The sequence below is a fragment of the Diadema antillarum genome, unplaced genomic scaffold (genome assembly GCF_040938485.1).
Source record: "Diadema antillarum isolate AM-2024a unplaced genomic scaffold, OU_Dant_1.0 scf00000074, whole genome shotgun sequence".
Classification (NCBI taxonomy): Eukaryota; Metazoa; Echinodermata; class Echinoidea; order Diadematoida; family Diadematidae; genus Diadema; species Diadema antillarum.
The window spans coordinates 805,529-821,879 of record NW_027270963.1 but is presented as its reverse complement, the minus strand read 5'-3'; the positions used below and the strand labels follow the sequence as shown (position 1 = coordinate 821,879).

The following is a 16,351-nucleotide window of genomic DNA, read 5'->3' as shown; positions in this document are numbered from 1 at the left end:
TGTTTGATACTTTACTACAGCATTTTCCAGCAACGCCATTCTCGTCATAGTGTTATTTAAGTTTTACTCCAATATATTTATAGTATATTGGATGGCAATTAACAGAATACCAGGGAATATTGCATGAATCGAAAAGGAGTGTAATATTGGCCCTAACGAGTGTAGTTTGAAGTTTGTATAAGTTGTAACTTGCACTTGTCGCTTAGCAAGAGTTTGTGTATGTACAGTATGTAGCAAGTATACATACATTCACACAACAGACTTGAGACAGTGTATTATTACACAGCTACTTTTCGTTAGTCTAAGGAGAATTCATACAGTAGCCTTTGTGTTGCAGTAAAGCTCTTTTATTGCACAAACAAATCACGTGGACAACAATACACGTGCATAATGCATTTTTAATCGTAGTTGTTGTGTACATGGCAAGGTTAGTGTCTGTGCTATTCTGAGTGGCGATTTTCAGTCATTCCTGCTCTTAAATGCCTTGATGTCATTTTTTACTGACAAATCCTGAGGTGAATGTTTATGAAAAGAGTAATTAATGATAGATATCTTGTAATCATCAAGGTGATCTGGTGCCATGTCTGCTACAGCCGTCAGCACGCATGCCCCACCCATTTTATTCATTTCCTGCGTGCAATTCATTGCAATCATACAGAAAAGATCTGGTCGTTCTTGTTTAACACTACGCCCAATACAACAATAGTTATAACTTGACGATAATTGCTTTACTGTGTGTTGATGATCTCATCTGTACGTGTGTCTATGTTGTTAGTGCTATTTTCATTTTCTTTGAAATACAAATAAGCAATGATCAATTCATGAGAATGTGGTGTACTCGATAAAGTGATACACTGTCGATATGGAAACAAAAATTGATGCATGGTACAAACTTTTGATGTGAAGCAGCAAGACATAGGACATTGTTGTTGTTTTTTCTGTACCTCTTATTGCTCCAGATTGCCTTATGTGCTTACACTTTCTCTGTCTCTTCTAAATTCTGTTTTTTTTTTCTTTATGTTTTCATCAAATTGAATCCAAAGTTGAATTCAATTTGGAAGTGGGCATCAATTTGTTTTGATGATCAGAAAAACATTTTGAGATTTTTGCATTTTCCGCAAAGAGATGAAATTGTAGCAATGCCCCCTGCATTCACAATATGTCTGAAATATTCCTGTCTAGACTATTTCAGAACAATGCCCTGCAGGTAATTCTATGTATATCAAAGGTATTTTCTCATACTCAGTGTATATGATGAGAATGTTGTCAATTGGTGACTGGAAAATTACCCAGTCTTTGTAATGGAGATTAAGATTCTTATTACTGATTGGTCGATAGTATATCAGTGGACATGTTGCAGTTCTGCCTATTACTGCCCCAGGGTTTTTTACTTCCTATCACTTGAACCTGAGGTCAAATGATAGAAAGCCAAAACCCTCTTATAGAATACGTAGCCCCTCTGCAACTTTTGCATACAGTGAAGGCCTACATGTAGACCTTTGCACGCAGAGTTTGTAGACTACACAAATTTGCATTCGATTTTCCAAGGATGTTACTAGACTATTGGTTACTTTACGTACATATGCATAGCATGCAGAAATCTTTCAACAACCCGAGTGCGCACAAAACTTCGAAATTTGAAATGTTACATGCAGAGGATATGGAACAGTTACTTTAGGAAGTGGAAAGTAAAGACATAAAGAGACAACAAATCAAGTATGCGGTCTCTGTCTGTGTGGATTGCTGCTCAGCATGCAATGTTTGATGGAAAAAACATCAAAAACGTGAGCGACATTTATCATCCCTCGGCCAAGGCCTCGAGGTGATAGAAGGGGCAGGTATGAAAAGCACCTTGGGAGTGATAATTCCTACCACTATCCTCATGAGCAGTCAATATTTGTATATTACTATGCCTGTTTGTTAATAATTGAAATGCTTTTTCGTGCCTTCCAAGACTGTGCAGGGCATGATGAGATACGGAAGCCTAAGCCTATATAGTGCCTCATGGTCATGGCTTGAATTGTGTACGAAAAAACGAAACAGGTGCAAACAAAAGTTTACACAAATAATTCCTCCTGACGGACAGTGCAGACATTCGTTGATGGATTGCGATGATGTTGCAAGTGCTCCAACTCCACCATGGCATGCATTAATTTCCACTTCCGTTTTGAGTTTATTAGCTTCCCGTTTGCGTCTTGTGTTTATGACATGTGTGAATGAATGCAAGAGCCGTTTCTCATGTATGAATGTAGGAGTGTCTATTGCTTTGCAGCAGGCATCGTTCACGCTCACTTTGCGCTCTTCCCAGAGTCTCGCAGCACATCGTCAAAAAGCAATACGCCTCCCTCCTCAAACTGTAATTCATGTGTTAACATTTGCTACCAGCCCCCTGATGAAATGTCTCGCCGGCCTCTGTGTGTGAAAAGTGATTAGACTCAGCGGCCCCTCCCGATTGAATTAGCCGGCCAATTGTGCCCGGCCACACATGGCCAAATAATGTTCAGCTGATGTCAGTGATACGCTTCAAGAGTACGGCCGTCCAATGAGGAGAAGCAGCAGAGAGAGAGAAAAGTGTTCAATTTTTCAGAAAGTGGAGTGGGAGACTGTAGTCATGTGAAGAAAAATCAATCAAAATCAATACTTCTGTAGAACTTTGTGAAGTGCTGTTAGCAGGTCGCAGCACTCTTCTTATCCTCCCTCTCTCTCCCCTCTCTCTCTCTCTCTCTCTCTCTCTCGCTCTCTCTCTTATCGTACTGAAGTTTGTTAAGAATCCCCTCTTGTCCGTTTTGCCTCATTTTAGATCTGAGACCGTGGAGTATGCCCCTCCCCCTCCTGCTTATTCTTCTAATATTATTGTGATCTGAAGTTTATTGGATGATGGATATGGCAAGGTATGTTTGCATCTTTCTCTGGGTCTTAGTGTGAAGGATGACTTCAATTAAAGCAAAGGCAAAGATTGAACTACCTAGGGCTTTTTCACCACTTTTTTTTTTGGGGGGGGGGATGCCTCACTACTTAATACTAGCAGTAGCAGAATTGAAGGTATCGTGAGGAGGCTGTATGTCTGAAGAATGAGTTTTTACTTTGGAAGAGGGACAGAGACCATTTAAATCTGTTTGCTGTCTTTATTTCCATGCTAGATTTGTGATTACATTGACAATATAGTTTCTCCCATATCATTGCGCACATTACACAGTCGGTGTAAAATGCATGCTGCTATGGGAAATGCATGCCGTAGCGTAGCAAATTCAATCCGTCCTCAATGGGTTAAGGTAGAGTAATCGTGGCTGTTTACGACAGGGTGCCTATTTGTGGCAGGGGCCATTTCCTTTGTTGATGAAAGGTCCAATCAGGTGTGAGAGTACCCTCACTTCACATGAAACTTGCGAGTAACTCCTGTTTTTTATCTAAAGTGGGACTGAGCACACTCGACACTACTTTAAGCTGTTTTATTGATGAATAAAGCTGCTTCTACCTCCAAAAAAAAAAAAACAGGAAAAAAACAGGGATAATTACTCTATATGAGACACTGAGCATACTGATTTTAAACTTTCAATGAATCCCAAACTTTAGATAAGTTTAGAATGTGAGCTATTTCAGGACCAAAAGGGAATTTGTGGTTCTGTAAGTTACAGTATGTTTCTATCAAAGTTTACCTCTTTCTTTTGAATGCAACATTGCGTATGTATAATGTTGATTTCATTATGTCGCAAATAACCAACAGGAGCCGGCATGACACAGAATAGAGAAATGAGGTGTATCGGAATGTGCTCGGCAAACTGCAGCAACTTGGGCACTCTCACTGATCATTTAAAATGTTATTGGGCAATAGTTGCAATTCTGTCTTATTGGAATTCCCCAAATTCACATTAATAACCAGATAATAAAGTAAATAAATGGGTGACTAGATAATAAATGCCCTTTTAAACTGATTAACAGGCATGCTTCCGCAGGTTAAGATTTACATAAAGTTTTCTCTTTTCTTAATTTTGCTCTCTTGGTTGTGTTTGCCCACTTCTCTGCTATTGATGGCTGATGACAAAGTTTGTTTTTTTTTTGTATGTGTATGTGCATGTACGTGTCATGAAAGGTTTGATTAAACGTATAAAAAAGTATTACACAGAGGACTTTTTGGGGGTAGGGAGCAGTTGTAAAGGTATAGGTTAGGAAGGGTGGCTAGGGAGATTCGCTTTGGAGAATGGGTTGTTAGTTTGAGATAGCGTACCATATTTCCACTTTTGTTTGTGTAATTTTTCTGTTCTATTTACATTCCATTTGTTTCACTATAAAATGAAGTGTTTATCATTGCCTTTGCTAAATTCTATTTTCAAATTGTGAAAACATTAATCACTAAAGAAACTGTTATAAAATTTTTGTTTGTTGTGACCAATAATGAATATTTTTATGTTGTACCAACTGAATTCCTGTTTGTGGTACTTTTCAAATGGAAGTGAGTGAATATCGTTGAAAAAAAAATGTAAACAAGATTGAATTTTATAGCTTTATAATTTTGTTATGATTTAGGACTCTTAGATAAAACCAGTAAGATAATATTTTTCAGGGCAATACCTTCTGGGCACAATATTATTTCCTAAAAAATAAAATGATTGAAATTCATAGATGTGGAGATAAAAAGATAAGGAAAGTGATGTAGGAAGATTGAAAGTTTTGTTGATCCAAAAGTATGGAGGAATAGAAATTCGCTCTCCGTAATTAAGAGAAGATGACTCTGCACTTTGGAAATAAACATGAAATGTACATATTTGAGATTGGCGCTCCGGCATGAAAGGAAAAACAACAAGAAAACACAATTTGTCTGCAGAATGTGCATGGAATAAGACTCCACAATCTGAACAAAATTTGTGCAGCTATGCACATGAATTATTCATGATTCTTCCCGATGACAAAGACGTAATCCCAGAATATCCAGCAACATCATATACCCAGCTGGAAAGTCGCATGGAGGGCTTTCGTTTCGCTCACAGTAACCTTTTTTCCTAACTGTCATGAAAATGCATTTGCAATGAAATGGGATTTTCATTGGCCTGTAGTATGATTCTCATGGGCATTTGCAACAAAGCCTGCTCTTTTCATCGTAAACCAGCGAAGGAACGCAGTACACCTGGCTGTGATTCACCGGCGCCAGATTGTAAATGTGATATTTAGGTGAGATAGAGTACGGCTGCAAGTGCGCTTTTTGATATACCCACATCCTACACTAGAAAGCATTACTTCTCCTTCATTGGAGTGTGTAGTGCAATGCACCCAGGTTTGAGAATATCATTTTCCATCTGCAGAAAATCTAGAAATTCTCTCTTTAGAAAATAGCAAAAGATAAGGTGCAGAGGTGCAAAAGATACTCCAGTGTATGTTTTTTATTTATACATGGATATCAAGAAGCTATAATATATCTATCAAACTTCGTGACATGGAAGACCATTGATCTAAAAGTGTTTTCTGAATATATGAGAGTCTGAAGTTCTTTATGAGTAGAAATAATGATAAGAAGAATATTCCAAATTGCTCTATAAACTTGCTGTACATCAATCTGCCTCGGGCTGCTAGTTGTGCACTTGCTCTGCAGTTAAGCGTTGCTAACCTTAATTCAATGACACAAACAGAATTGTACATGAGCATTCTAAACTCATCAGTGCATAGCGACATACTGTATAACACAATATTTTTTGCGAATTGGAGCCAATGGCCTTTTTCGCGGCATTAAATTTTCGCGAGTTGCCTGTAACATTCAATGCATATAGTGTAGACAAGAATTTTCATGTGCATTTTAATTTCGCGAATCTTGGCTCTCGCGAAATTCATGAAATTAAAATGCATGTGAACATTCCTCGTTTTACAGTAGACGCTATGTGTACTGTGCTATAGAAGCATTGTTGATTAACCCTTTGAGGATGGGCTTTGAGGATTTCCTTCCCATAGACACCTGCCCGAGTATACTACGGACTAGACTTCGACAGGTTAATATTATTATCATTATTAAATTCTGTGTCATATAAACCTATTTGCAATAATGTCATGTATTTGCTGCATGCCAGTAAAAACTCATTGTCGATCAGAATCTTCAGTCACCCATTTTCTCCTCTTTTTTTTTTTGCCCAATTGAGAAATCAATTCATTTTTGTAGGGAAATCCATATTGTGTGAAAAAGGAGATAGGAAATTCATCATATAATTGGTGATATTCGTCAGGGCGGAAGTGTGATATGGTTATAGTTCGTTATTATGAAGGTTCGTTATTCCAAAGGTATGTCTGTATGAAAATGGAATAATTTCCATTATTTTGAAGGTTTGTTATTTTGAAAGACCAATATTCTGAAAAATAAATGGGGTTCATTATTCGTAGAGTTCATAAATCCAAAAATGTAAAAAGCTTTGCTATTCATAATGTTCATTAATCTGAAAAAAAAAAAGGTTTGTAATTCCAAAGATTGTTAGTAAGCACCTTTTTTTGGTCTACCTTTGCTACTTCCACAATCATGGGTTAAATTTTGAGAAGTACACGGGATTACATGTTTTGGACATGAATTGGGAGCATCTACAGCATTCCATCTGCATGTCAGTAAAAAAAAAAATGATTCAATGCCATCAACCATTTTTACACTATTTCTTTGTTTGCTCACGTGAGTCTTGTCTTGCTCTATTTGCACCAAACAGCCATGCACCCCTGCAGTCCCAACCCCTGTCAGAATGGAGCGACCTGTGTGGACACCTCCCTAACGAGTACCGGGACTCAGCGATATCGTTGTCACTGTCCTCCAGCCTACCATGGCAACCACTGTGAGCAGAGTGAGTACAGTCAGTGCTTCTTAACACCCCTTGGCTAATTATTTTTTTTCCCATAGACATGTGGGTTGAGTGAATGCAGCAATATTTGTAGAACACATCAGTGAGAGTTTGAGGAAAATCCGACAATCTGTTCAAAAGTTATGAATTTTTAAAGTTTCTGCTCAGTCATGGCTAGATGAGAAGACTACTATAGCTTGTGATGTCACATGAGTACAACGGTATAAAGAAAGTATAAAGAAAATTCACCTTATTTTCCCTTTTCTCGCATAACAAAAGAACACTCGACTTCTCTTTTTCAGAAGGCAAGGGGAATAATATCCTGACCGTACATCAAAACGTAAAGTCGCACACACTGATCGTGAGGACTGAAAATAAGTGAAATGGGTCAACCTAGCACTTTTTTTCATATCTGAAAAACATTATGCTAAAATTTGGTTGTCATAAAACGGGCAGGAAAGTGTGTTTTTTTAGCAGTTTATCTCGAACATTTTTTGTAGAATAGTGTGATTAGGTGTGTCTTTAGAATCCCTTTTTCACTTCTGAAAAACCTTGTCCACACTCTTCACTTTCAACTCTAATAACTTTCGAAAGGATAGTGCTACTGCTTTGAAAGTTGGCATTTATTATGGACAGAATGTGTTAATGAGGCATGTTTAATTTCAGTTTAATTTGATAATTCCTTCATTGTTGTTACTCTGGTGGTTTACTGCCTGTTTTTTGTCCCATTCATCGCGCAGCCAGCACGGTTTGGTAAAGATTAAGCGCTTGAATAGACACTGTACTTCAGAGCCTCTTTTCTCATACATCATTTTAAAGCTTAAAGTCTGCTCTTTCAGAATATGGTCTTAACTAAAAATTCATGTCTGGCGACTTTTTGTTTGTTTTGAGGTGCAGGGTCACATATTATCCTTCATTTAAAATTTTGTGAAATTCTCTTTTTAGTTTCATTATATCGTTGTACTCATGTGACATCACAAGCTATAGTAGTCTTCTCATCCAGCCATGACTAAGCAGAAACTTTAAAAATTCATAACTTTTGAACGGATTGTCGGATTTTCCTCAAACTCTCACTGATGTGTTCTATTAATATTGTTGCATTCACTCAATCCACATGTACTTGAAGGTGAACTTGTCCTTTAAAGTGTACCAATGTCCTGAGTATTATGTTTGCTATATTTGTAGAGGTGACACATTTGCTCCTGCGACAATAGCTCCGGTGTTATCTTCTCCAAGGACTTATGGTTAGGGTTAGGGTTGTGATAGGGTTTTAGATTTAGTTTGATGTGAAGATTAGGATTAGTGTCAGGGTTGTGGATAGAATTTATGTTTGGCTTAGCGTGCAGATATTTCATGGGAGCAATTGTCACAGGAGCTAATGTCATGGAACCATTTGTGGAATATACGTGAGACATGCCTTTGCAAAATATTATAATTTTTTGTCACTCCGATTTTTATGCCTCGTTTTCGGGTTGTCCGTCCTTCCATCCGCAATCAATTTTGTGGACAGCGTAACTAAAAAAAAATGTTTGAGATGGAAACTTGGCATGTATATGTATGATTGGGCAAAGTTATGCCTATCAACTTTTGAGTGCACATGGTCAAGGTCAAATGCTCAAAAGGTCAAGGTCAAATGCTCAAAATTTCACTATTTCCCCTATACATTGTATCTATGCAATGCCTAAAAGTATTTTCTTGAAACTTAGTGCATACATAAACTACCGAGCAAAGATTCTGCAGAGAGAGTTTCAGGTCGTGCGGTTAAAGATCAAAGGTCAAAGGTCAAATGAAAATGTTAAAATTTCACTTTTTTCTCCAAATCTCACAAATGGTTTCTTAATGGAACTTAGTACATATGCATGTACTGACTGACAGTGATTATTTAGGTAATTTAGGGGTCATGGTCAAACATCAGGGGGGTCAAAGGTCAAGGTCAACTCCTCAAATTTTCACTATTTCCCTCTTATCTATGCAATGCTTTCAAGATTTTTCTGGAAACAATAGTGTATGCATGTATTATCCAATAGACATTCTCTAGGAAGGGTTTTTTTGCTAAAGGTCAAAGGTCAAGTTAAAGTACTAAATTGCACTTCTTCCTTAAACTTATAAAAGGGTCAACAGTTAAGTACAAATCCTCAAATCCCCAAATACCTGTACTCTTTGAATAGGCAATATAGCTATTCATCCAATTAAACCTAGTTCAAGGGAAGTGAACATTTACCTGGTAACACATTTGTGACAAACTCATCATTTTAATATTTTGTCAATTATGTGAAACTGTCATCACACATTGTCAAGACATTGTACTCAAGGCCTATTAGGAGAACTATGCATTATGGTGGAGGCATATCAGTTGCCATAGTGACATTTCTAGTTATTTATTGGGGTTCAGATGTAGATTTTGTAGAGTATAGAAAAACAAAAACAACTTGAAATAGACAAGTCAATCACTCAATTCTTTCAAGCGAATGATCGCACTATATATATATTTTTTTCCAAATTCGTCTTGAAAGACAGCGATATGCAATGCGTACGTGCCATCAGCTGACCCGCCATCAGCTGACCCATCGACATGGAATCTTGATATTATTTGTTGCTAATATTTGGTTTCATAAAACGGGCAGGAAAGGGTGTTTTTTTAGCAGTTTATCTCGAACATTTTTGGTAGAATAGTGTGATTAGGTGTGTCCTTAGAATCCCTTTTTCATTTCTGAAAAACCTTGTCCACACTCTTCACTTTCAACTCTAATAACTTTTGAAAGGATAATGCTACTGCTTTGAAAGTAGGCATTAATTATGGACAGAATGTGTTAATGAGGCATGCCTAATTTCAGTTTAATTTGATAATCCCTTCATTGTTGTTACTCTGGTGGTTTACTTCCTGTTTTTTGTCCCATTCATCGCACAGCCAGCACGGTTTGGTAAAGATTAAGCGCTTGAATAGACACTGTACTTCAGAGCCTCTTTTCTCAGTTCCCACTTTTCCTGAGTTTGTGCTTTCTTTCCAATATTTAGATATGTTAGGACAGTCCATTTGATTTGAGTTATACATCATTTTAAAGCTTAAAGTCTGTTCTTTCAGAATATGATCTTAACTAAAAATTCATGTCTGGCGACTTTTTGTTTGTTTTGAGGTGCAGGGTCACATTTGTATAAAATGCAGACGTGTAGCTAGAATGTGCCAAGACCATTACCAGTGCTTACGGGGCAGAATTCAAATGGTCAGAGCACAAGTACTAAATTCATGCCCAGTATGGCGTTTATAAAAGGGGGGGGGCAGTTTATATTTCTGGTGCTGCTTCCAGGTTTAATCAGCTGACAAGCAAAAAAGAAAAAAAGAAAAGAAAAGGCTTGCCATGCTTTTCTTGAAAGGTGACACTTCCGGGGTTCATCACCTGACAAGAAAAAAAAGAAAATTCTGATGCCACTTCCGGGATAAAAAAAAAATAGTGGGTGGATGGGGCCCAAGTGGTTAGACCCTATGTATTCCTATACGTTATGACCAGAAGAAAAAACGGGATCTAGGGCCTTCTTTCCATTCTTTAACCATCTGCATCTATTTCCATAGATAAAGATGATGATGATGATGATGATGATGATGATGATGATGATGATGATGATGATGATGATGATGATGATGAGGATGATGAGGATGATGATGATGATCTACAGCATTTGTATGGTGCCATATATCTCTTTTGAAAACATTCAAAGCCACAGACTCCTCCAAGAGAGTTAGAAATTGAATGCCTGGTGAAAAGTGTGAGTCTTGAAAGAGGATTTGAAGTGCTCCAATTTGTCTAAATTTCACAGAGAAATGGAGTTCTACGAATTAAGACATCATTCATAGCTATTCATTTGTTTTTGGAAAGTTTCACTCATCCTTTTTTTCTTGTTGGTTTCATTTCAAGTAAATTTGTAGTGTATTACTGCACCCATTTCGAGTCGTAGTTTGTGCAGCTCAGTTTTTGAATACAGTGTATGAAACTAGAAAAACACTCGGAGAGCACAGACCACCAAGCAGCTCCTTTCTACCCATAAACACGCACACATGCTGAAAGTCACCCTTATTTCCCAGTGATAAAAAAGCCTTTCTGTTGTATCTCTCATACCCCTTTCAGGTAATCGCGGTTCAATTATCCGCATCCAAATAATGCGGATGAAGTAATCAAAATCGCGTTCATATATCCCATGAAGTGCGCACTACTTTTACGAGCGCCCGTTCATATAACGGTGCGAAAGATGGGAGTATTTGTCATGGTTACTGCGCACGCCTCTATAATGATGTAATGTTTCCGGTGATATATCCTCAAGCGCGCGCAGGAAGGGACTCATGTGTATGCACAGCTCTCGCTCAAGCTCAGCAATCAGCGGTTGTGCGGGAAATTGAGTGACCTTTGACCGAACTGTGGAATGTTAGTCTGCATATGTCGTAAAACGCGTTCATGTAGTCTCGATTAACTCTTCATGCTGCAATAATGCGGATAATAGCAGCATCAAAATAATGCACACTTTTTTACTCCTCTCCCGTTCATGTAATCAAAATTTTACGACTTAGTGCTCCTATTATCCGCATCCACGATTACCTGAAAGGGGTATCAGAGCCCCCCATCAGCAGCAACAAGATGCAACTCAAGCACACACTCAGTGCGCATATATGCACGGCTCAAATACGCACAGCCTGAATTCCTGCATCCTATTTGCCAATGATAATCCTTTTAAAAAAGCACAAAAAAGTATCCTGGATCCAAACGGTTATCTACATCGCTACCAAAATTATATCATCTGTTCCTTGTGTCGTTATTAACTTTTAATGTAAGTTTCATCCAGATCCATTCACAACTTTTTCAAGTTATTTTGCAAACAGACAGACGAACAAACAAACCATTATCAACAAAAACATAACCTCCTTTTGCAGAGGTAATGATTTCCAAAACAATGGTGTGATTTGCTGTTGAGGAGGCTTTCATTATGTCTGCATTGATATCGATTGTGGAAGAGTTTTCTCCAGTTTCAGATGCTTTCCCGTTCGAGCTCTTTTTAAACAAAGAATTACGAAATATCTAGAACAGTTGGACTTCTATTAAAGCAATAGTGGTGTTCCTTTTGAAGTATTGGTAGGGAGAGGTAGGTATTGAATTACATGAACCACATAAATGTACATTTCATGATAGTTTAATATAGCTTATTGATATTGGGAAGACACAAAATGCTTGGCAGAATATCATGAATTTCAGCAAATTAATGACTTGCCCCCCTCCCCCATCATCACCATCTTTCTTCACACCTCAACTTCCTGCTTCCTTAATTAGAAAAAAAAAATCTTTCAATGCCTAATCCTAGGTGGTATCTAAGAAACCTCATTGAAATCTAAAACAATTTATACCCATCACCCCCCCCCCCCACCCTGTCAAGGTCTTATAATTTTCTCATGGCTCACGGTAATCTAAGAGAAAATTGATATCTATGCAGAATTTGCAAATATCTGGTGGATGTTCCTCCCAAAATGATCATGCTTTATTGGTAATAGAGAACAACAATACTGACGGAAGGGATGTGATAACTCAATTGCACTTGATCAATTCAATCAATTTCATGAGGCGATGTAATTTGTACTTCCTGTCCCATCACACATGATGGATTCCTCTTCATCTGGCAATAGACATGATTAGTTTTCTAGCAGTTGGGCATGAGCATCAGGTTTCATGGGGTTTTTTGTTTGTTTTTTTTGTTTGTTTTTTGTTTTTTTTGGGGGGTTGTTTTTCATGTTGAGTGAAGTTATAACTGGGTTTTCAGAACATGCGTGGCAGTGGCTATTAAGTAGTCTTATGATGTTTTCTCAAATTCCCACTGTGCAGCATTCTGTGACATTGCAGGCCATGTTCTGTAACTTGCACACACATTGACTTTCACTCTACAATGTAAAATTGAATTATATGTTTGCATGAGAATTGTAAGTGGTGCGCGAGAAAGCCCAATGATGTCTAAAAGGGATGGTATAGTTTTGGTTGAGATGGGGCTTCAGGTTTTCAACTTTTTTGTGAGATAATGAAAAACACCTGATGTGATATGAAAAAGCATACAATTCTAAGAGGAATTCAAAGTTTATTTGGGAAGAATTTGTTTTGAAGTGGCTGAGATATCAAAAAAACAACAACCAAGGATATCCTAGTAAAAGATGGGACCCAACTCTTATTAGGACCTCTTTGTTTTCCTTTGTTTTTGATGTCACAGCCATTTCATAGCCAATTTTCAAGAAAACAATTTGAATTCCTTTTAGAGTTTTATGCTCTTTTACATTTGAATTTGAAAATTAAAGAAACAAAAATACAACCACACTAGGGTTTTTTTTTTGCACTTGTTGATAGTGTGTCATGACCATTTGCATTTCTGTGTATATTGGCGAAATGCAAGTGATTTGTGATTTGAACAGTGCTTGATGAAATTCAATCGACTTCCAACTTGTCTGTAGTGGCTACTTGTCCAGATGTTTATATTTCCATTGATTGGCTACTGTAAGGGATGCATGTACAACAGTAACATACAAAAATGAATTGACGTTATCATTAAAGCTGGGATAAGTATAAAGAATTGCGTAGGTGATGTAATTTCTGAGAAAACTTCATAAATGTCAGGGATCAAAGGTCAAAGTTGATCAGTAGAATTTCATTATTCAGTCAAGTATGTTGGTACTATTACTTTTTAATTGTTCTTACTGCAACAAAGCAATGAACTGTCTGAAGTTTTAATATTTTGCATGCACACCAGCCTGAAGAACCTGAAGAAATGTGTTTGATATAAACCTCAAAAAGGAAAAATTACTTGCCATATTTGGGGCAAAATAAGGTAAGAAACAGATATACACATGAAATATGGAAGTACAACAGTGGACACTGTCATGCCAAATACTCTACAGATATATCAATCCTTCATTGCAATGCTGTGAATGAATTTTTGTGCTGTGATACTTAGAATTTCTGTCCCAGATATAATATATTGGGATAATTGATATTCTGCTAAGCATCAGTCACTTTCAAAGAAATTTTGGTTCTTTCGATAGGTGATTCATACCATTCCATATGATGAAGGAAATGTGAAATTTTTTTTTGTTTTTGTTTTTTCCAAAATGGGTTGAGGGTTCAAAGGATGTGATTTGTCTTTGACTTCTCCTGCACCCATATGTTTGAGGAACAAACATGTCAATGGGTGGTTTACTCTGGGAGAAAATAGCACGGCGTGATGAAGTAGGGTTCAACTGCTGCAAGGATGCAGTGTATCAAATGTCTAGGTAGGTAGATCAGGGAGGTGGGATCCCACCTCCCTGGGTAGATCGTATACCAACAGAAATTGGAGAGGTATTGATCATTCCTGTTTCATGATTATTGTTTGATTCTATGAGATTGTACGTCCAAGATGCACTCTCCATCATCATTCCCATCACTTCATCACTTCACTTTTCTCTCAAGAGCTGTGTGGTGGTTGATCTCAGGGTCATGGGGGTGGGGGGAGGGGGAGTTGAGGGGAGAGAAGATGGGGAGTGACTTCTTCAGCTCTTAAGTCTTTGTGATGAATAATAATAATAATGGTCTTGACCATAGCTTACATCATCTTCACGTTTCTCTGCCAGCTTTGCAACTCTTGGAGACTTGTTGCTTATGATTTGCTTTTTTCGTTTTTTTTGTTTTTTATTTTTGTTGTTGTTGTTCTCTATTTTCATTTTTGTTTGTTTGTTTGTTTGTTTGTTTGTTTTTGTTTTGTTTTGTTTTTGTTTTGTTTTGGGTGTTGTTTTTTTTTTTTGCTGTTACTGCAAGACCTTGAAAGTTTTAGATTAAAAACTGTAAACTTTTGGCATGGTCATACTCAAATGTTCTTGTTCCATGGAGAACAAGAGAATGCCAATCTAGAGGGCTGTAGGTGAGGTCTGTCAATGCAGTTTCACCCAATGGCAGCCACCATGCTCAACACAGTAGATAGAAACAGAAGAGAAATAGAAAGAGAAATGAGAGGACATGTAAGTCGTCCCGCCGATGTTCGGTCCTCAGCCGTGGCAGGGAGACGGAGCAATGGCTAATCCTCTTACAGAGATGCATTCCGCTCTTCTCCACGTTGGAAGTCGTCTGCCTCTTTGATGAGATGCAATGGTAGATAGGGGCAGTTAATGCGAGAGAGGAATTGGTGGACGATGCTCTTCAGAAAAAAAAAAAGACATCCAGCTTTTGATATTTGAGTTGCTCTTTTTTAAAAGCTACAACCACAATTTCTTCCCTTTTTATTGGGGGGGGGGGATGGAAAGGAGAAAGAGGTTGTGTAATAAAGTTTAAAAACAAAATAGCATAAATCCTGCCAGAATTTAGAGAGCTGTTTGTTGACGACTTCTTTTCTTGTTCTTGGAAAAAGCTTATCCCTCACTCAAAGTTTATCTGACTGATCTGACTTTCTGTATCCGGAAGACACTATGGGGCCCCATGTAGTCTGTATTTGGTTGTCAAGATGCTTGTGACAGCTCAACTCGGCTCTGTCCATGCCATGCCTTTGGCGTCTCTCTTTTTTTTTTAATTTTTCCATCTTTTGTTCATGGTCGTGTCTGTCTGAGTTCATGGTCAATGGTGAAGTTTTCAACCCTTGACTGGAAATTGCAAGATCCGGGACACTCCTTTTAGGAGATGAAAGTGTGAGTGGGATTGTTGTTGTTTTTTTTCCAGAGATTATTTTTGTCTGTTGGGTTATTAGTACTACAATCATCACAGGCTGAACTTTTTTCCATTTAGATTCTTAAAGTCAAAAACCACACTCTGGATGAAGACAACTGGAGCAGTCAGAACATCAGAGCATCTTTTATATCTTCGCAATTTATGTGTGAACTCACGAGCAAAATGTATGTGAGATGAACTTGATTTGCACAGACTCATTGTGCACCTGCGGAGCAATGTGTGGGCATTAGGCCCTATGCATTATTTACTCAACCTCACTTACCAATTTGCTAATTTTCAAACTACAAGTGGTTTACATGTTAGCAAGCAAGTGTTGATAAGAGCAGAGGTAGAAGTGATGTGTAATGCCCACGTATTGCTCCACAATCCAAATCATAAATGCAGGGGAGATGTTTACTCTTCAGTGACCACAAACTGTTAATAAATTTTTAATATATTTTTGTGATAATTGGTTACATATGTATTTATATTCTTGAAATTTGAACTTTAATATCAGTAAAGCAGTGTATTGTTGTGTAGTAGTTTCTCCTAGTGTAATAATTACCGATAGGCATACAATTCTCATTCTCATTCGGAAGTTTGTTTGTTTCAGGTCTCAATTTAGTGTCGAACCTCGCTTTGAAACCTTTTTCTCTTTCTCTGTCCCTCTTCTCTCCCTCTTCCCTTTTTCACACACACACACACACACACACACACACACACACACACTCTCCCTCTCTCTCTCTCTCTTTTCTCCAACTATACACTAGGTCTTGCAACTTACGTGGACATTATGTGCACTATATACAATGAGCAAATTTGAAAAAAAAAAAAAAACCTGATTTGAGTACTGGTTTGGTT

The 16,351-nt window shown here is 37.7% G+C and overlaps 1 pseudogene; it reads left to right on the top strand.

The window, feature by feature from the left end:
* The window catches only part of LOC139717280 (sushi domain-containing protein 4-like), a 460,844-nt pseudogene that overhangs the window by 432,433 nt on the left and 12,060 nt on the right, over window positions 1-16,351 (top strand).